The sequence below is a fragment of the Carassius gibelio genome, chromosome A19 (genome assembly GCF_023724105.1).
Source record: "Carassius gibelio isolate Cgi1373 ecotype wild population from Czech Republic chromosome A19, carGib1.2-hapl.c, whole genome shotgun sequence".
In the NCBI taxonomy this organism is placed as follows: domain Eukaryota; kingdom Metazoa; phylum Chordata; class Actinopteri; order Cypriniformes; family Cyprinidae; genus Carassius; species Carassius gibelio.
In genome coordinates, this window is record NC_068389.1 from 547994 (window position 1) to 567500 (window position 19507).

The 19507-nt window shown below is 37.0% G+C and overlaps 12 non-coding genes and 7 pseudogenes across 12 annotated transcripts; all 19 read left to right on the forward strand.

Moving 5' to 3' along the window:
* The first annotated feature begins 401 nt into the window (after positions 1-401).
* On the forward strand, positions 402-520 carry LOC127937784 (5S ribosomal RNA). The gene has a single exon (XR_008148563.1). It is a non-coding gene; the product is annotated as a 5S ribosomal RNA (ribosomal RNA).
* Positions 521-881: 361 nt separating this feature from the next.
* Positions 882-1000, forward strand: LOC127937179 (uncharacterized; annotated as a pseudogene).
* A 6325-nt stretch (positions 1001-7325) lies between these two features.
* On the forward strand, positions 7326-7444 carry LOC127937285 (5S ribosomal RNA). Its single transcript, XR_008148367.1, has one exon. It is a non-coding gene; the product is annotated as a 5S ribosomal RNA (ribosomal RNA).
* A 1322-nt stretch (positions 7445-8766) lies between these two features.
* On the forward strand, positions 8767-8885 carry LOC127936245 (5S ribosomal RNA). Its single transcript, XR_008148234.1, has one exon. It is a non-coding gene; the product is annotated as a 5S ribosomal RNA (ribosomal RNA).
* Positions 8886-9532: 647 nt separating this feature from the next.
* Positions 9533-9651, forward strand: LOC127937803 (5S ribosomal RNA). The gene has a single exon (XR_008148581.1). It is a non-coding gene; the product is annotated as a 5S ribosomal RNA (ribosomal RNA).
* Positions 9652-9872: 221 nt separating this feature from the next.
* Positions 9873-9991, forward strand: LOC127937673 (5S ribosomal RNA). The gene has a single exon (XR_008148458.1). It is a non-coding gene; the product is annotated as a 5S ribosomal RNA (ribosomal RNA).
* A 400-nt stretch (positions 9992-10391) lies between these two features.
* Positions 10392-10510, forward strand: LOC127937793 (5S ribosomal RNA). The gene has a single exon (XR_008148571.1). It is a non-coding gene; the product is annotated as a 5S ribosomal RNA (ribosomal RNA).
* Positions 10511-11419: 909 nt separating this feature from the next.
* On the forward strand, positions 11420-11538 carry LOC127936270 (uncharacterized; annotated as a pseudogene).
* A 1033-nt stretch (positions 11539-12571) lies between these two features.
* LOC127936333 (uncharacterized) lies at positions 12572-12690 on the forward strand (annotated as a pseudogene).
* Positions 12691-13339: 649 nt separating this feature from the next.
* On the forward strand, positions 13340-13458 carry LOC127936023 (5S ribosomal RNA). Its single transcript, XR_008148213.1, has one exon. It is a non-coding gene; the product is annotated as a 5S ribosomal RNA (ribosomal RNA).
* Positions 13459-13679: 221 nt separating this feature from the next.
* On the forward strand, positions 13680-13798 carry LOC127937686 (5S ribosomal RNA). The gene has a single exon (XR_008148470.1). It is a non-coding gene; the product is annotated as a 5S ribosomal RNA (ribosomal RNA).
* Positions 13799-14196: 398 nt separating this feature from the next.
* On the forward strand, positions 14197-14315 carry LOC127937920 (5S ribosomal RNA). The gene has a single exon (XR_008148595.1). It is a non-coding gene; the product is annotated as a 5S ribosomal RNA (ribosomal RNA).
* A 907-nt stretch (positions 14316-15222) lies between these two features.
* On the forward strand, positions 15223-15341 carry LOC127936140 (5S ribosomal RNA). Its single transcript, XR_008148224.1, has one exon. It is a non-coding gene; the product is annotated as a 5S ribosomal RNA (ribosomal RNA).
* Positions 15342-16130: 789 nt separating this feature from the next.
* On the forward strand, positions 16131-16249 carry LOC127936775 (uncharacterized; annotated as a pseudogene).
* A 500-nt stretch (positions 16250-16749) lies between these two features.
* LOC127936865 (uncharacterized) lies at positions 16750-16868 on the forward strand (annotated as a pseudogene).
* A 927-nt stretch (positions 16869-17795) lies between these two features.
* On the forward strand, positions 17796-17914 carry LOC127937786 (5S ribosomal RNA). Its single transcript, XR_008148564.1, has one exon. It is a non-coding gene; the product is annotated as a 5S ribosomal RNA (ribosomal RNA).
* Positions 17915-18275: 361 nt separating this feature from the next.
* LOC127937787 (5S ribosomal RNA) lies at positions 18276-18394 on the forward strand. Its single transcript, XR_008148565.1, has one exon. It is a non-coding gene; the product is annotated as a 5S ribosomal RNA (ribosomal RNA).
* Positions 18395-18755: 361 nt separating this feature from the next.
* Positions 18756-18874, forward strand: LOC127937180 (uncharacterized; annotated as a pseudogene).
* A 494-nt stretch (positions 18875-19368) lies between these two features.
* On the forward strand, positions 19369-19487 carry LOC127937610 (uncharacterized; annotated as a pseudogene).
* Positions 19488-19507: the final 20 nt, after the last annotated feature.

The window sequence follows — 19507 nt, forward strand, 5'->3', positions numbered from 1 at the left end:
GATGAGAGACCGCCAAGGAATACCAGGTGCTTTAAGCTTTTGGAATTTTTTCACTTAGTATATAATAAATTTGGCAAAAAATAGAGTCAATGCCCGATCTCTGAATATAAGCAGGTTTGGGCCAGGTTAGTACATGGATGGGAGACTGCCTGGGAATACCAGGTGCTTTACATTTTTGGATATTTTTCACAAATTATATAATAATCTTGCAAAAAAAAAAAAAAAAGAGTCAATGCCCGATCTCTGAATTTTAGCAGGTTTAGGTCTAGTTAGTACTTGGATGAGAGACCGCCAAGGAATACCAGGTACTTTAAGCTTTTGGGTTTTCTTTCCTACTTATATAATGTACTGGCGAGTAGATTGGCTGATCTTTAAATAGCCTTCTCTTTGCAGCAGTCTTCGCTTACGGCCATACCAGCCTGGCTATGCCCGATCTCGTCTGATCTAGGAAGTTAAGCAGGTTTGGGACTGGTTAGTACTTGGATGGGAGACCGCCTGGGAATACCAGGTACTGTAAGCTTTTTGGAAATTTTTCACTTAGTATATAATAATTTTGCCAAAAAATAGAGTCAATGCCCGATCTCTGAATATAAGCAGGTTTGGGCCAGGTTAGCACATGGATGGGAGACTGCCTGGGAATACCAGGTGCTTTACATTTTTGGATATTTTTCACAAATTATATAATAATCTTGCAAAAAAAAAAAAAGAGTCAATGCCCGATCTCTGAATTTTAGCAGGTTTAGGACTAGTTAGTACTTGGATGAGAGACCGCCAAGGAATACCAGGTGCTTTAAGCTTTTGGGTTTTCTTTCCTACTTATATAATGTACTGGCAAGTAGATTGGCTGATCTTTAAATAGCCTTCTCTTTGCAGCAGTCTTCGCTTACGGCCATACAAGCCTGGCTATGCCCGATCTTGTCTGATCTAGGAAGTTAAGCAGGTTTGGGACTGGTTAGTACTTGGATGGGAAACCGCCTGGGAATACCAGGTACTGTAAGCTTTTTGGAAATTTTTCACTTAGTATATAATAATTTTGCCAAAAAATAGAGTCAATGCCCGATCTCTGAATATAAGCAGGTTTGGGCCAGGTTAGTACATGGATGGGAGACTGCCTGGGAATACCAGGTGCTTTAAATTTTTGGATATTTTTCACGAATTATATAATAATCTTGCAAAAAAAAAAAAAAAAAAGAGTCAATGCCCGATCTCTGAATCTTAGCAAGTTAAGGTCTGGTTAGTACTTGAATGATAGACCGCCAAGGAATACCAGGTGCTTTAAGCTTTTGGAATTTTTTCACTTAGTATATAATAAATTTGGCCAAAAATAGAGTCAATGCCCGATCTCTGAATATAAGCAGGTTTGGGCCAGGTTAGTACTTGGATGAGAGACCGCCTAGGAATACCAGGTGCTTTAAGCTTTTGGGGTTTCTTTCCTACTTTTATAATGTACTGGCGAGTAGATTGGCTGATCTTTAAATAGCCTTCTCTTTGCAGCAGTCTTCGCTTATGGCCATACCAACCTGTGCAACCCTGTTCATTGTAGTGGTACAATCCAGGAAGTGCAAGTGTGTGTAGAAAGGACGGAAGCTAACTCTTGTATTGTTTGTTTGTTTATTATTTTTTATAGTTAGAATTAATTGTAAGAGGAGTTTTTCTTTATCTATTTAATAAGTTTTAAACCACGAACCAGCAGCTTCATGCTGTCTGGGGAGTGGTTTAATTTTTTATTTTTTATTCATAATGAGTGAAATGGATCAACTGCTTGTTTCACAACTTGCAACAAATTTGAAACAAGCTAATGCAATTGACCAAGGCAAAGGATTAAGACAAGGAGAAGGGATGATGGCGAAAGAAATGAAGAAACAAAGGATCTATTCAAAAGAAGCTACAGCAATAATTGACATCAGTAAAGTGCTTAATGGAGGAGCGCAGGACATTATTAGAGCAATAAAGGAAAAAGTGAGCGTGGAAAAAATTCTTGCGGTAAGACCAAAGACTAATAAACAATATGAAGTGACTTTTGAAACGGAGGAAGCTTGTGATGGACTGTTAAATGGTTTGCAAATTAAAGGACAAATATGTGATGTTAAAAAACTCCAGGACAGAGAATATGTAGTCTCGTTCATGCATCTGCCTGTGTATTTAGATGATGATGACATAACCTCGAAATTGGAAGGATGGGGAGTTACTCCCATAACAGAGATAAGGAGGAGGTTTTACCCAGGAACGGAGATAGAGGATGGGACAAGATTTGTTAAGGTTAAGTTCCCAAAGGAGGTGGCATCATTGCCATATAGTACAAGGTTTGAGACAACTGAAGGCTCACAGTACTTCAGGATAATACACAGTAGGCAGGTCAAAACTTGTAGATTGTGTTTAAGTCCAGAACATATCATCAAAGACTGTCCTGAGTTCAGATGTTTTAAATGCAATGATCAAGGACATTTCTCAAGAGACTGTACAGCAATTGAATGTCCAGACTGTGGCAAACCTCTTAATATATGTGAATGCTGGATGGAAGGTAACGAGAAGCAATCAGAGGAGCAACGAAGTATGGACAGGTAGGTGCAAGATGAGATTGCAGAAACCACAGAGACTTTTGAACCAATGGAAAACAAACAACAAAAGCAAATAGAATATATGGAAAATCAGAAGTTGAAGGACCAAAGTCACCAGGATGGAGAAGTAAACAGAATGGAGGACGATACAGAGGAGGGAGAAGATGGAGAAACCGAACAGAATGGTGCAAATGACAAGGAAGTAAATGATGAAGAGGAGAGCGACGAGGTGGAGGAACTGGATATGGAACAACAGGAGGCAAGGAAAGAAAGAGAAAAGGTTGGAAAAATGATAAGAAGAAAATCAATGAAGGTAAAGCCAAATCTTAATGTTGCTAGAAAGAAAAAGATGATTGAAATAGATAAAAAGAAGTTGGGATTGATACAAGAACAAGATTGTGAGAGAGACTGAAGATGAATGGTTTTAAATGCTTATTTTTTATTGGTATGGTTTTAAACATTGTGAGTTTAAATGCAAGAGGTTTAATGAGTGTAAAGAAATTTGAGATGGTAAAAGAACTATGCAAAAAGCAGGATGTGATAATTTTACAAGAAACAAACTGGAAAGACGAAATGATTGAGGATGTGAAAAAGAGATGGAAAGGACAAATGTTTTATAATAATGGTGATGGAAGGATAGGAAGGGGGGTAGCCATTTTAATAAAGGAAAATGTTGAAATTGATTCATATGAAGTCTATAATGACAAAAAAGGCAAATGTGTTGGGATTAATATTAAGAAAGATGATCATGAATTTGTGGTAATTAATTTGCATGCACCCACCCAAGAGGGAGGAAAAAAAACATTTTTTTGAGGGATTAAGGATTTTAATAAAGACATATAAAAACGTTATTTTAGTTGGGGATTTTAATACTGTTTTTAGTAAGATGGACATGGCAGATGGGATGGTTTTTAGAACAGATATGGGAAGGAAAGAGTCAAAAGAAATGATGGAGGAAAGAAATTTGATAGATGTTTGGAGGGAAAACCATGAAAGGAAAAGAGAATTTTCCAGAAGACAACTGGTTGGGAATTTTATGTGTCAGACAAGAATCGATTTTATTTTAAGTGAAAGGGATATGGAATTTTTTCTGGGGGACATTTGTTATAAGGATACCAGTTTGAGTGATCACAAAATGCTTTTATGGAATATTGACTTTAGTAAAGAAAAAAAAGGGCCTGGAGTGTGGATACTAAATTCAGAAATGTTGACAAGTGAAAGTTATAGAATAGGAATTGAGGAAATATTAGACAAAGAAAAAGAGGACGGAATGTACTTTGAAGATAAACGATTATGGTGGCAAAATGTAAAATATGAAATAAGAAGATATTCTATAAACCATAGCAAATTGGTACAGAAAGTTAAAAAAGCAAAGGAGCTGGAAATAAGGAAAAAACTCAGAAAAGAGACAAATAAAAGTGAAGTAAATATAAAACAGATAATACTTTTGGAGGAAGAGTTACGGAAAATTGAGGAAGAAAAGTGTAAAGGAGCTATTATAAGGAGTAAGGCAAAAAATACAATTGCAGGAGAAAAATGTACAAAATTTTTCTTTAATTTGGAAAAAAGTAGAGGCAAAGCAAAGTTAATAAAAGAATTAAAAAATAAAAAAGGAGAAATAGTCAAAGACATAAGTGGAATTTTAACAGAGGTGAAAGACTATTATGAGGGGCTTTTTGAAACAAAAGGAATTGACGAAAAAGCCAAAATTCAGTTATTAGAGAGTGTTACAGCTAAAGTAAGTAGAGAAGATAAAAAGGAATGTGATAAAGAAATTAGTGAAGAGGAAATTGTACAAGCTATCAATAGTTTAAAAGGAAACAAAAGCCCGGGGACAGATGGGATAGTAAATGAATTTTATAAAGTTTTTAAAGAGAAGATAAGTGGGATTTTAAAGGAAGTATATAAGGAGATTTTTGATAAAAGAGAATTGGATCAGAGGATGAGTATAGGGTTGATGAAATTAATTTATAAAAGGAAAGGAAGTAAAAATAATTTGAGTAATTTTAGACCAATAACAATGTTAAACACAGATTTAAAAATACTATCTAAAATTCTTGCAAATAGAATGAAAAATATTTTACCCAAAATTATAGTGACTAATCAGGCATATGGTGTAAGAGGGAGAGATATTGCTGATATAACGAGTGGTGTAAGAGACATAATAAGCTATTTAAATGAAACACAGAAGGATGGATATGTTGTTAATTTAGATTTTGAAAAGGCTTTTGATAGGGTAGAACATGATTTTTTATTTGCAATTTTAGAACGTTTTGGTTTTGGAAAGAATTTTAAGGAATGGATAAAAATGTTATATAATAACGTAATGACGAGAGTGACGTGTAATGGTTTCTTAACAGAACCTTTTAGAATAACAAGATCAATAAGGCAAGGATGTCCACTCTCTGCATACCAGGTATGGTAAAGGTACAGGTGCAAGAGTTAATGGAGAAAAAACTGTGTACATGAAGTTTGGAAAGGTACCAAATTTAGGAGGAGTTTTTAATTTTGAGGAGGTGAAGGAAACAAAAATTTTGGGTGTGACTTTAGGAAAAGATGAGAAAGGGGCAAGAGAAAGAATGTTTGAAAAGTTGTTGGGGGAAATGGAAAGGAGATTAATTTTTTGGAGGGGAAGATTTTTAAGTTTGAAAGGGAAAATTTTAGTGGTTAATGCTTTAATGTTATCCAAAATGTGGTATATTTTAATGGTGAGCGCAATGCCAAGATGGGTGGAAGTAAGAATAAAAAGATGTGTTTTAGATTTTATTTGGGAGAAGAAACCCCCAAGAGTTGCTTATAACACTCTGATAGGACAGGCTGATAAAGGAGGAATGGGATTATCTGATGTAGAATTAAAAAAAGAAAAGTATGAAAATTAAAGTTGTGAAAAAGTATATAGATGATCAAGAAAAAGGAGAATGGAAAGATACAATGAAATACTATTTGGACAAATGTGGTAATGTGAAACTAGGGGACAGTGTTTTATGGATGAAAATGAAAGCATGGATGTTTGAAAGAATACCAGATTTTTATAAAGAAGTTTTAAAAGCTTGGGTTTTTTTTCTCTCAAAGGTTGATTTTATACCTGGAGGAAGGAAAGAGATTTTAAACCAACCATTGTTTTTTAATAAGCATATTGTGAAAAGTGGGAAAGAAATATTTTTTTTAAAAATGGTGGGAGGTTGGGATTGCAAGACTAAGGGATATTATGTATGAGATAAGAGAGGGTTTTTTACCAGTGCAAGTAATTATTGATGAGTTGGAAGAAGCCAAAGAAGAGTATGACATAAACAATGTAAAGAAGCAATATAAAGAAATGAAAAGTGCAATACCAAAAGCGTGGATAAATGAAATACAGAAGGAAGAAAAAGAGGAAGGAAAGACTGACGTGTATTTTGTTAATCAAAATAAAAGAATAGGGTTTAGTTTAGGGAATGTGAAAATGTTTTATCATGTTTTAAGGGAAGAGATTTTTAAAAAACCAAATTCAAATGATATGTGGTTAAGAAACTTCAATGGCTTGAAAGAGGAAGAAATATGGAAAAATATGAGGGGAGTACTGGTGAGCACAAATTTGGAGTGTCTTGATTATTTTATAAGGCATAATGTAATATGGTCGGAAATGAGGTTGTGCATTATAAAAAAAGAACAAAGTGCATTATGTAAGGTTTGTAAAAAACAAGATGAGGGTTTGTTGCATTTGTTTTTACTGTGTGAGGAATTAGGATCTTTTTTTAAGGTTTTAAAAGAAATAGTGAATGACCTAGGGGAAAGAAAAGAAGATCAAGATTGGCAAAAAACATTTATGTTTGGAAAGGAGGAAAAGTGTAAGAATAAAATCATGATCAATTTGTTAATTATTTTGGCAAAAAATGCTATATGGAAAAGAAGAAATATAGTTAAGAACAGGTCTGTTCGTGTAGATGTGTGGACATTGTATAAGCATATGGTGGAAGATTATATGTTTACATTGTGCAAATATTGGAGACTGGAGGGAAAAGCAGAGATGTTTATGAAAATGTTTTCTTCTCAGGTACAGAATATTCTTTTGAAACATGACATAAATGTATCTGTTGGAAAAAAGTGTAAAATAACAAATGCAACAAATGGGATAATGTAGAAGAAAAATATTTATAAGTATGAATGTATTTTTATTTTTTTATTTTAGTTTTTTTGTTTTGTTGTTGTTTTTAATTGGAATGTGAATCTCTGTATTTAGGAGAAACATAATGTATTATTTTGTGAACTTAATAAAAAAAAAAAAGAAAAAAAAAGAAAAAAAAAAAAAAGGCTATGCCCGATCTCGTCTGGGCTTGGAAGTTAAGCAGGTTTGGGCCTGGTTAGTACTTGGATGGGAGACCGCCTGGGAATACCAGGTACTGTAAGCTTTTTGGACATTTTTCACTTAGTATATAATAAATTTGGCAAAAAATAGAGTCAATGCCCGATCTCTGAATATAGTATATTGAATATAGTGAATTAGCAGGTTTAGGTCTAGTTAGTACTTGGATGAGAGACCGCCAAGGAATACCAGGTGCTTTTAAGCTTTTGGAATTTTTTCACTTAGTATATAATAAATTTGGCAAAAAATAGAGTCAATGCCCGATCTCTAAATTTTAGCAGGTTTCGGTCTGGTTAGTACTTGGATGAGAGACCGCCTAGGAATACTAGGTGCTTTAAGCTTTTGGGTTTTCTTTCCTACTTATATAATGTACTGGCGAGTAGATTGGCTGATCTTTAAATAGCATTCTCTTTGCAGCAGTCTTCGCTTACGGTCTTACCAGCCTGGCTATGCCCGATCTCGTCTGATCTCGGAAGCTAAGCAGGTTTGGACCTGGTTAGTACTTGGATGGGAGACCGCCTGGGAATACCAGGTACTGTAAGCTTTTTGGAAATTTTTCACTTAGTATATAATAATTTTGCCAAAAAATAGAGTCAATACCCGATCTCTGAATATAAGCAGGTTTGGGCCAGGTTAGTACATGGATGGGAGACTGCCTGGGAATACCAGGTGCTTTAAATTTTTGGATATTTTTCACGAATTATATAATAATCTTGCAAAAAAAAAAAAAAAAAAAAAAAGAGTCAATGCCCGATCTCTGAATCTTAGCAGGTTAAGGTCTGGTTAGTACTTGAATGAGAGATCGCCAAGGAATACCAGGTGCTTAAAGCTTTTAGAATTTTTTTCACTTAGTATATAATAAATTTGGCAAAAAATAGAGTCAATGCCCGATCTCTGAATATAAGCAGGTTTGGACCAGGTTAGTACATGGATGGGAGACTGCCTGGGAATACCAAGTTCTTTAAATTTTTGGATATTTTTCACGAATTATATAATAATCTTGCAAAAAAAAAAAAAAAAGAGTCAATGCCCGATCTCTGAATCTTAGCAGGTTAAGGTCTGGTTAGTACTTGAATGAGAGATCGCCAAGGAATACCAGGTGCTTAAAGCTTTTAGAATTTTTTCACTTAGTATATAATAAATTTGGCAAAAAATAGAGTCAATGCCCGATCTCTGAATATAAGCAGGTTTGGACCAGGTTAGTACATGGATGGGAGACTGCCTGGGAATACCAAGTTCTTTAAATTTTTGGATATTTTTCACGAATTATATAATAATCTTGCAAAAAAAAAAAGAGTCAATGCCCGATCTCTGAATCTTAGCAGGTTTAGGTCTGGTTAATACTTGATTGAAAGACCGCCTAGGAGTACCAGGTGCTTAAAGCTTTTGAAATTTTTTCACTTAGTATATAATACATTTGGCAAAAAATAGAGTCAATGCCCGATCTCTGAATATAAGCAGGTTTGGGCCAGGTTAGTACATGGATGGGAGACTGCCTGGGAATACCAGGTGCTTTAAATTTTTGTATATTTTTCACGAATTATATAATAATCTTGCAAAAAAAAAAAAAAAAAAAAAAGAGTCCATGCCCGATCTCTGAATCTTAGCAGGTTAAGGTCTGGTTAGTACTTGATTGAAAGACCGCCTAGGAATACTAGGTGCTTAGAGCTTTTGGAATTTTTTCACTTAGTATATAATAAATTTGGCAGAAAATAGAGTCAATGCCCAATCTCTGAATATAAGCAGGTTTGTGCCAGGTTAGTACATGGATGGGAGACCGCCTTTTGGTTTTCTTTCCTACTTATATAATGTACTGGTGAGTAGATTGGCTGATCTTTAAATAGCCTTCTCTTTGCAGCAGTCTTCGCTTACGGCCATACCAGCCTGGCTATGCCTGATCTCGTCTGATCTCGGAAGCTAAGCAGGTTTGGCCCTGGTTAGTATTTGGATGGGAGACCGCCTTGGAATACCAGGTGCTGTAAGCTTTTTGGAAATTTTTCACTTATTATATAATAATTTTGCCAAAAAATAGAGTCAATGAATATAGATCTCTGAATATAAGCAGGTTTGGGCCAGGTTAGTACATGGATGGGAGACTGCCTGGGAATACCAGGTGCTTTAAATTTTTGGATATTTTTCACGAATTATATAATAATCTTGCAAAAAAAAAAAAAAAAAAAAGAGTCCATGCCCGATCTCTGAATCTTAGCAGGTTAAGGTCTGGTTAGTACTTGAATGAGAGACCGCCAAGGAATACCAGGTGCTTTAAGCTTTTGGCATTTTTTCACTTAGTATATAATAAATTTGGCCAAAAATAGAGTCAATGCCCGATCTCTGAATATAAGCAGGTTTGGGCCAGGTTAGTACATGGATGGGACACTGCCTGGGAATACCAGGTGCTTTAAATTTTTGGATATTTTTCACAAATTATATAATAATCTTGCAAAAAAAAAAAAAGGGTCAATGCCCGATCTCTGAATTTTAGCAGGTTTAGGTCTGGTTAGTACTTGGATGAGAGAACGCCAAGGAATACCAGTTGCTTTAAGCTTTTGGGTTTTCTTTCCTACTTATTTAATGTACTGGCGAGTAGATTGGCTGATCTTTAAATAGCCTTCTCTTTGCAGCAGTCTTCGCTTACGGCCATACCAGCCTGGCTATGCCCGATCTCGTCTGATCTTGGAAGTTAAGCAGGTTTGGGCCTGGTTATTACTTGGATGGGAGACCGCCTGGGAATACCAGGTACTGTAAGCTTTTTGGACATTTTTCACTTAGTATATAATAAATTTTGCAAAAAATAGAGTCAATGCCCGATCTCTGAATATAAGCAGGTTTGGGCCAAGTTAGTACATGGATGGGAGACTGCCAAGGAATACAAGGTGCTTTAAGCTTTTGGGTTTTCTTTCCTACATATATAATGTACTGGCGAGTAGATTGGCTGATCTTTAAATAGCATTCTCTTTGCAGCAGTCTTCGCTTACGGCCATACCAGCCTGGCTATGCCTGATCTCGTCTGATCTCGGAAGCTAAGCAGGTTTGGACCTGGTTAGTACTTGGATGGGAGACCGCCTGGGAATACCAGGTACTGTAAGCTTTTTGGACATTTTTCACTTAGTATATAATAAATTTGGCAAGAAATAGAGTCAATGCCCGATCTCTAAATTTTAGCAGGTTTAGGTCTGGTTAGTACTTGGATGAGAGACCGCCTAGGAATACAAGGTGCTTTAAGCTTTTGGGTTTTCTTTCCTACATATATAATGTACTGGCGAGTAGATTGGCTGATCTTTAAATAGCCTTCTCTTTGTAGCAGTATTTGCTTACGGCCATACCAGCCTGGCTATGCCCGTTCTTGTCTGATCTTGGAAGCTAAGCAGGTTTGGGCCTGGTTAGTACTTGGATGGGAGACAGCCTTTTGGTTTTCTTTCCTACTTATATAATGTACTGGTGAGTAGATTGGCTGATCTTTAAATAGCCTTCTCTTTGCAGCAGTCTTTGCTTACAGCCATACCAGCCTGGCTATGCCCGATCTCGTCTGATCTCGGAAGCTAAGCAGGTTTGGCCCTGGTTAGTATTTGGATGGGAGACTGCCTTGGAATACCAGGTGCTGTAAGCTTTTTGGAAATTTTTCACTTAGTATATAATAATTTTGCCAAAAAATAGAGTCAATGAATATAGATCTCTGAATATAAGCAGGTTTGGGCCAGGTTAGTACATGGATGGGAGACTGCCTGGGAATACCAGGTGCTTTAAATTTTTGGACATTTTTCACGAATTTTTTAATAATCTTGCAAAAAAAAAAAAAAAAAGAGTCAATGCCCGATCTCTGAATCTTAGCAGGTTTAGGTCTGGTTAGTACTTGGTTGAAAGACCGCCTAGGAAAACTAGGTGCTTAAAGCTTTTGGAATTTTTTCACTTAGTATATAATAATTTTGCCAAAAAATAGAGTCAATATAAGCAGGTTTGGGCCAGGTTAGTACATGGATGGGAGACTGCCTGGGAATACCAGGTGCTTTAAATTTTTGGATATTTTTCACGAATTATATAATAATCTTACAAAAATAGTCAATGCCCGATCTCTGAATCTTAGCAAGTTTAGGTCTGGTTAGTACTTGGTTGAAAGACCACCTAGGAATACCAGATGCTTAAAGCTTTTGGAATTTTTTCACTTACTATATAATAAATTTGGCAAAAAATAGAGTCAATGCCCGATCTCTGAATATAAGCAGGTTTGGACCAGGTTAGCACATGGATGGGAGACTGCCTGGGAATACCAGGTGCTTTAAATTTTTGGATATTTTTCACGAATTATATAATAAACTTGCAAAAAAATTAAATAAAATAAAAAAAGAGTCAATGCCCGATCTCTAAATTTTAACAGGTTTAGGTCTGGTTAGTACTTGGATGAGAGACCACCTATGAACACTAGGTGCTTTAAGCTTTGGGGTTTTCTTTCCTACTTATATAATGTACTGGCGGGTAGCTTGGCTGATCTTTAAATAACCTTCTCTTTGCAGCAGTCTTCGCTTACGGCCATACCAGTCTGGCTATGCCTGATCTTTTCTGATCTCGAAAGCTAAGCAGGTTTGGGCCTGGTTAGTATTTGGATGGGAGACCGCTTTGGAATACCAGGTGCTGTAAGCTTTTTGGAAATTTTTCACTTAGTATATAATAATTTTGCCAAAAAATAGAGTCAATGCCCGATCTCTGAATATAAGCAGGTTTGGACCAGGTTAGTACATGGATGGGAGACTGCCTGGGAATACCAAGTTCTTTAAATTTTTGGATATTTTTCACGAATTATATAATAATCTTGCAAAAAAAAAAAAAGAGTCAATGCCCGATCTCTGAATCTTAGCAGGTTAAGGTCTGGTTAGTACTTGAATGAGAGATCGCCAAGGAATACCAGGTGCTTAAAGCTTTTAGAATTTTTTCACTTAGTATATAATAAATTTGGCAAAAAATAGAGTCAATGCCCGATCTCTGAATATAAGCAGGTTTGGACCAGGTTAGTACATGGATGGGAGACTGCCTGGGAATACCAAGTTCTTTAAATTTTTGGATATTTTTCACGAATTATATAATAATCTTGCAAAAAAAAAAGAGTCAATGCCCGATCTCTGAATCTTAGCAGGTTTAGGTCTGGTTAATACTTGATTGAAAGACCGCCTAGGAGTACCAGGTGCTTAAAGCTTTTGAAATTTTTTCACTTAGTATATAATACATTTGGCAAAAAATAGAGTCAATGCCCGATCTCTGAATATAAGCAGGTTTGGGCCAGGTTAGTACATGGATGGGAGACTGCCTGGGAATACCAGGTGCTTTAAATTTTTGTATATTTTTCACGAATTATATAATAATCTTGCAAAAAAAAAAAAAAAAAAAAAAAAGAGTCAATGCCCGATCTCTGAATCTTAGCAGGTTAAGGTCTGGTTAGTACTTGATTGAAAGACCGCTTAGGAATACTAGGTGCTTAAAGCTTTTGGAATTTTTTCACTTAGTATATAATAAATTTGGCAGAAAATAGAGTCAATGCCCGATCTCTGAATATAAGCAGGTTTGTGTCAGGTTAGTACATGGATGGGAGACCGCCTTTTGGTTTTCTTTCCTACTTATATAATGTACTGGTGAGTAGATTGGCTGATCTTTAAATAGCCTTCTCTTTGCAGCAGTCTTCGCTTACGGCCATACCAGCCTGGCTATGCCTGATCTCGTCTGATCTCGGAAGCTAAGCAGGTTTGGCCCTGGTTAGTATTTGGATGGGAGACCGCCTTGGAATACCAGGTGCTGAACGCTTTTTGGAAATTTTTCACTTATTATATAATAATTTTGCCAAAAAATAGAGTCAATGAATATAGATCTCTGAATATAAGCAGGTTTGGGCCAGGTTAGCACATGGATGGGAGACTGCCTGGGAATACCAGGTGCTTTAAATTTTTGGATATTTTTCACGAATTATATAATAATCTTGCAAAAAAAAAAAAAAAAAAAAAGAGTCAATGCCCGATCTCTGAATCTTAGCAGGTTAAGGTCTGGTTAGTACTTGAATGAGAGACCGCCAAGGAATACCAGGTGCTTTAAGCTTTTGGCATTTTTTCACTTAGTATATAATAAATTTGGCCAAAAATAGAGTCAATGCCCGATCTCTGAATATAAGCAGGTTTGGGCCAGGTTAGTACATGGATGGGAGACTGCCTGGGAATACCAGGTGCTTTAAATTTTTGAATATTTTTCACGAATTATATAATAATCTTGCAAAAAAAAAAAAAAAAGTCAATGCCCAATCTCTGAATTTTAGCAGGTTTAGGTCTAGTTAGTACTTGGATGAGAGACTGCCAAGGAATACCAGGTGCTTTAAGCTTTTGGGTTTTCTTTCCTACTTATATAATGTACTGGCGAGTAGATTGGCTGATCTTTAAATAGCCTTCTCTTTGCAGCAGTCTTCGCTTACGGCCATACCAGCCTGGCTATGCCCGATCTCGTCTGATCTCGGAAGTTAAGCAGGTTTGGGCCTGCTTAGTACTTGGATGAGAGATGCCCTGGGAATACCAGGTACTGTAAGCTTTTTGGACATTTTTCACTTAGTATATAATAATTTTGCCAAAAAATAGAGTCAATGCCCGATCTCTGAATATAAGCAGGTTTGGGCCAGGTTAGTACATGGATGGGACACTGCCTGGGAATACCAGGTGCTTTAAGCTTTTGGGTTTTCTTTCCTACATATATAATGTACTGGCGAGTAGATTGGCTGATCTTTAAATAGCATTCTCTTTGCAGCAGTCTTCGCTTACGGCCATACCAGCCTGGCTATGCCTGATCTCGTCTGATCTCGGAAGCTAAGCAGGTTTGGACCTGGTTAGTACTTGGATGGGAGACCGCCTGGGAATACCAGGTACTGTAAGCTTTTTGGACATTTTTCACTTAGTATATAATAAATTTGGCAAGAAATAGAGTCAATGCCCGATCTCTAAATTTTAGCAGGTTATTCTGGTTAGTACTTGGATGAGAGACCGCCTAGGAATACAAGGTGCTTTAAGCTTTTGGGTTTTCTTTCCTACATATATAATGTACTGGCGAGTAGATTGGCTGATCTTTAAATAGCCTTCTCTTTGTAGCAGTATTTGCTTACGGCCATACCAGCCTGGCTATGCCCGTTCTTGTCTGATCTTGGAAGCTAAGCAGGTTTGGGCCTGGTTAGTACTTGGATGGGAGACAGCCTTTTGGTTTTCTTTCCTACTTATATAATGTACTGGTGAGTAGATTGGCTGATCTTTAAATAGCCTTCTCTTTGCAGCAGTCTTTGCTTACAGCCATACCAGCCTGGCTATGCCCGATCTCGTCTGATCTCGGAAGCTAAGCAGGTTTGGCCCTGGTTAGTATTTGGATGGGAGACCGCCTTGGAATACCAGGTGCTGTAAGCTTTTTGGAAATTTTTCACTTAGTATATAATAATTTTGCCAAAAAATAGAGTCAATGAATATAGATCTCTGAATATAAGCAGGTTTGGGCCAGGTTAGTACATGGATGGGAGACTGCCTGGGAATACCAGGTGCTTTAAATTTTTGGACATTTTTCACGAATTATTTAATAATCTTGCAAAAAAAAAAAAAAAAGAGTCAATGCCCGATCTCTGAATCTTAGCAGGTTTAGGTCTGGTTAGTACTTGGTTGAAAGACCGCCTAGGAAAACTAGGTGCTTAAAGCTTTTGGAATTTTTTCACTTAGTATATAATAATTTTGCCAAAAAATAGAGTCAATATAAGCAGGTTTGGGCCAGGTTAGTACATGGATGGGAGACTGCCTGGGAATACCAGGTGCTTTAAATTTTTGGATATTTTTCACGAATTATATAATAATCTTACAAAAATAGTCAATGCCCGATCTCTGAATCTTAGCAAGTTTAGGTCTGGTTAGTACTTGGTTGAAAGACCACCTAGGAATACCACATGCTTAAAGCTTTTGGGATTTTTTCACTTACTATATAATAAATTTGGCAAAAAATAGAGTCAATGCCCGATCTCTGAATATAAGCAGGTTTGGACCAGGTTAGCACATGGATGGGAGACTGCCTGGGAATACCAGGTGCTTTAAATTTTTGGATATTTTTCACGAATTATATAATAAACTTGCAAAAAATAAAATAAAATAAAAAAAGAGTCAATGCCCGATCTCTAAATTTTAACAGATTTAGGTCTGGTTAGTACTTGGATGAGAGACCACCTATGAACACTAGGTGCTTTAAGCTTTGGGGTTTTCTTTCCTACTTATATAATGTACTGGCGGGTAGCTTGGCTGATCTTTAAATAGCCTTCTCTTTGCAGCAGTCTTCGCTTACGGCCATACCAGTCTGGCTATGCCCGATCTTGTCTGATCTCGGAAGCTAAGCAGGTTTGGGCCTGGTTAGTATTTGGATGGGAGACCGCTTTGGAATACCAGGTGCTGTAAGCTTTTTGGAAATTTTTCACTTAGTATATAATAATTTTGCCAAATAATACAGTCAATGCCGATTTCTGAATATAAGCAGGTTTGGGCCAGGTTAGTACATGGATGGGAGACTGCCTGGGAATACCAGGTGCTTTAAATTTTTTGATATTTTTCACGAATTATATAATAATCTTGCAAACAAATAAAAACAAACAAAAAAAAAGAGTCAATGCCCGATCTCTGAATCTTAGCAGGTTTAGGTCTGGTTAGTACTTGGTTGAAAGACCGCCAAGGAATACCAGGTGCTTAAAGCTTTTGGAATTTTTTTACTTAGTATATAATAAATTTGGCAAAAAATAGAGTCAATGCCCGATCTCTGAATATAAGCAGGTTTGGACCAGGTTAGTACATGTATGGGAGACTGCCTGGGAATACCAGGTGCTTTAAATTTTTGGATATTTTTCACGAATTATATAATAATCTTGCAAAAAAAAAAAAAAAAGAGTCAATGCCCGATCTCTGAATCTTAGCAGGTTTAGGTCTGGTTAATACTTGATTGAAAGACCGCCTAGGAGTACCAGGTGCTTAAAGCTTTTGGAATTTTTTCACTTAGTATATAATAAATTTGGCAAAAAATAGAGTCAATGCCCGATCTCTAAATTTTAACAGGTTTAGGTCTGGTTAGTACTTGGATGAGAGACCACCTATGAACACTAGGTGCTTTAAGCTTTGGGGTTTTCTTTCCTACTTATATAATGTACTGGCGAGTAGATTGGCTGATCTTTAAATAGCCTTCTCTTTGCAGCAGTCTTCGCTTACGGCCATACCAGTCTGGCTATGCCCGATCTTGTCTGATCTCGGAAGCTAAGCAGGTTTGGGCCTGGTTAGTATTTGGATGGGAGATAGCTTTGGAATACCAGGTGCTGTAAGCTTTTTGGAAATTTTTCACTTAGTATATAATAATTTTGCCAAAAAAAACAGTCAATGCCCGATCTCTGAATATAAGCAGGTTTGGGTCAGGTTAGTACATGGATGGGAGACCGCCTGGGAATACCAGGTACTGTAAGCTTTTTGGACATTTTTCACTTAGTATATAATAATTTTGCCAAAAAATAGAGTCAATGCCCGATCTCTGAATATAAGCAGGTTTTGGGCCAGGTTAGTACATGGATGGGAGACTGCCTGGGAATACCAGGTGCTTTAAATTTTTGGATATTTTTCACGAATTATATAATAATCTTGCAAAAAAAAAAAAAAGAGTCAATGCCGGATCTCTGAATTTTAGCAGGTTTAGGTCTAGTTAGTAATTGGATGAGAGACCGCCAAGGAATACCAGGTGCTTTAAGACTTTGGGTTTTCTTTCCTACTTATATAATGTACTGGCAAGTAGATTGGCTGATCTTTAAATAGCCTTCTCTTTGCAGCAGTCTTCGCTTACGGCCATACAAGCCTGGCTATGCCCGATCTTGTCTGATCTAGGAAGTTAAGCAGGTTTGGGACTGGTTAGTACTTGGATGGGAGACCGCCTGGGAATACCAGGTACTGTAAGCTTTTTGGAAATTTTTCACTTAGTATATAATAATTTTGCCAAAAAATAGAGTCAATGCCCGATCTCTGAATATAAGCAGGTTTGGGCCAGGATAGTACATGGATGGGAGACTGCCTGGGAATACCAGGTGCTTTAAATGTTTGGATATTTTTCACGAATTATATAATTGTCTTGCAAAAAAAAAAAAAAAAAAAGAGTCAATGCCCGATCTCTGAATCTTAGCAGGTTTAGGTCTGGTTAGTACTTGGATGAGAGACCGCCAAGGAATACCAGGTGCTTTAAGCTTTTGGAATTTTTTCACTTAGTATATAATAAATTTGGCAAAAAATAGAGTCAATGCCCGATCTCTGAATATAAGCAGGTTTGGGCCAGGTTAGTACATGGATGGGAGACTGCCTGGGAATACCAGGTGCTTTAAATGTTTGGATATTTTTCACGAATTATATAATTGTCTTGCAAAAAAAAAAAAAAAAAAAGAGTCAATGCCCGATCTCTGAATCTTAGCAGGTTTAGGTCTGGTTAGTACTTGGATGAGAGACCGCCAAGGAATACCAGGTGCTTTAAGCTTTTGGAATTTTTTCACTTAGTATATAATAAATTTGGCAAAAAATAGAGTCAATGCCCGATCTCTGAATATAAGCAGGTTTGGGCCAGGTTAGTACATGGATGGGAGACTGCCTGGGAATACCAGGTGCTTTACATTTTTGGATATTTTTCACAAATTATATAATAATCTTGCAAAAAAAAAAAAAAAGAGTCAATGCCCGATCTCTGAATTTTAGCAGGTTTAGGTCTAGTTAGTACTTGGATGAGAGACCGCCAAGGAATACCAGGTACTTTAAGCTTTTGGGTTTTCTTTCCTACTTATATAATGTACTGGCGAGTAGATTGGCTGATCTTTAAATAGCCTTCTCTTTGCAGCAGTCTTCGCTTACGGCCATACCAGCCTGGCTATGCCCGATCTCGTCTGATCTAGGAAGTTAAGCAGGTTTGGGACTGGTTAGTACTTGGATGGGAGACCGCCTGGGAATACCAGGTACTGTAAGCTTTTTGGAAATTTTTCACTTAGTATATAATAATTTTGCCAAAAAATAGAGTCAATGCCCGATCTCTGAATATAAGCAGGTTTGGGCCAGGTTAGCACATGGATGGGAGACTGCCTGGGAATACCAGGTGCTTTACATTTTTCGATATTTTTCACAAATTATATAATAATCTTGCAAAAAAAAAAAAAGAGTCAATGCCCGATCTCTGAATTTTAGCAGGTTTAGGTCTAGTTAGTACTTGGATGAGAGACCGCCAAGGAATACCAGGTACTTTAAGCTTTTGGGTTTTCTTTCCTACTTATATAATGTACTGGCGAGTAGATTGGCTGATCTTTAAATAGCCTTCTCTTTGCAGCAGTCTTCGCTTACGGCCATACCAGCCTGGCTATGCCCGATCTCGTCTGATCTAGGAAGTTAAGCAGGTTTGGGACTGGTTAGTACTTGGATGGGAGACCGCCTGGGAATACCAGGTACTGTAAGCTTTTTGGAAATTTTTCACTTAGTATATAATAATTTTGCCAAAAAATAGAGTCAATGCCCGATCTCTGAATATAAGCAGGTTTGGGCCAGGTTAGCACATGGATGGGAGACTGCCTGGGAATACCAGGTGCTTTACATTTTTCGATATTTTTCACAAATTATATAATAATCTTGCAAAAAAAAAAAAAGAGTCAATGCCCGATCTCTGAATTTTAGCAGGTTTAGGTCTAGTTAGTACTTGGATGAGAGACCGCCAAGGAATACCAGGTGCTTTAAGCTTTTGGGTTTTCTTTCCTACTTATATAATGTACTGGCAAGTAGATTGGCTGATCTTTAAATAGCCTTCTCTTTGCAGCAGTCTTCGCTTACGGCCATACAAGCCTGGCTATGCCCGATCTTGTCTGATCTAGGAAGTTAAGCAGGTTTGGGACTGGTTAGTACTTGGATGGGAAACCGCCTGGGAATACCAGGTACTGTAAGCTTTTTGGAAATTTTTCACTTAGTATATAATAATTTTGCCAAAAAATAGAGTCAATGCCCGATCTCTGAATATAAGCAGGTTTGGGCCAGGTTAGTACATGGATGGGAGACTGCCTGGGAATACCAGGTGCTTTAAATTTTTGGATATTTTTCACGAATTATATAATAATCTTGCAAAAAAAAAAAGAGTCAATGCCCGATCTCTGAATCTTAGCAGGTTAAGGTCTGGTTAGTACTTGAATGATAGACCGCCAAGGAATACCAGGTGCTTTAAGCTTTTGGAATTTTTCACTTAGTATATAATAAATTTGGCAAAAAATAGAGTCAATGCCCGATCTCTGAATATAAGCAGGTTTGGGCCAGGTTAGTACTTGGATGAGAGACCGCCTAGGAATACCAGGTGCTTTAAGCTTTTGGGGTTTCTTTCCTACTTTTATAATGTACTGGCGAGTAGATTGGCTGATCTTTAAATAGCCTTCTCTTTGCAGCAGTCTTCGCTTACGGCCATACCAGTCTGGCTATGCCCGATCTTGTCTGATCTCGGAAGCTAAGCAGGTTTAGGTCTGGTTAGTACTTGGTTGAAAGACCGCCAAGGAATACCAGGTGCTTAAAGCTTTTGGAATTTTTTTACTTAG